The sequence below is a fragment of the Haliaeetus leucocephalus genome, unplaced genomic scaffold (assembly GCF_000737465.1).
Source record: "Haliaeetus leucocephalus isolate CR32 unplaced genomic scaffold, Haliaeetus_leucocephalus-4.0 Scaffold184, whole genome shotgun sequence".
NCBI classification, from domain to species: domain Eukaryota; kingdom Metazoa; phylum Chordata; class Aves; order Accipitriformes; family Accipitridae; genus Haliaeetus; species Haliaeetus leucocephalus.
The window spans coordinates 13,867,062-13,867,487 of record NW_010972620.1 but is presented as its reverse complement, the minus strand read 5'-3'; positions in this window follow the sequence as shown (position 1 = coordinate 13,867,487).

Below are 426 nucleotides of genomic sequence, written 5' to 3'. Positions count from 1 at the left end.
CAATTAACTTTTCCAAACTCAGTCGTTTATTATGGCAAGAGTGGAAAAATACATTTCAAATCACCACACGAATCCTCTTCTAGTTAGTTCCATCTAGGCTCAAGCTTCCCCATCAAGCTTGTTAGGCTTCCAAGAGGGAAAGAGATGCTCTCTGTGCCATTCCAAAACCTTGAATTGGCAACGTCAACTAACAGTCTTTTCTAGTGTCTGTTTTCCAGGATTAAGAAAGAAAACGATGTAATTTACGTAAGTTCCACTTCACAGTTATCATGCAAGCACTTAACTTCCTTTTGAACAATGTATTTTGCTATATAAATAACTATGCAAGGATCATTTAGCACCAAAATGCAGTCTTGCACATTTTACAGGAAAAAAAAATCCCTCAGTAGTTGTCACCCCCTAATCGACATTTAATTACTGTAAGCA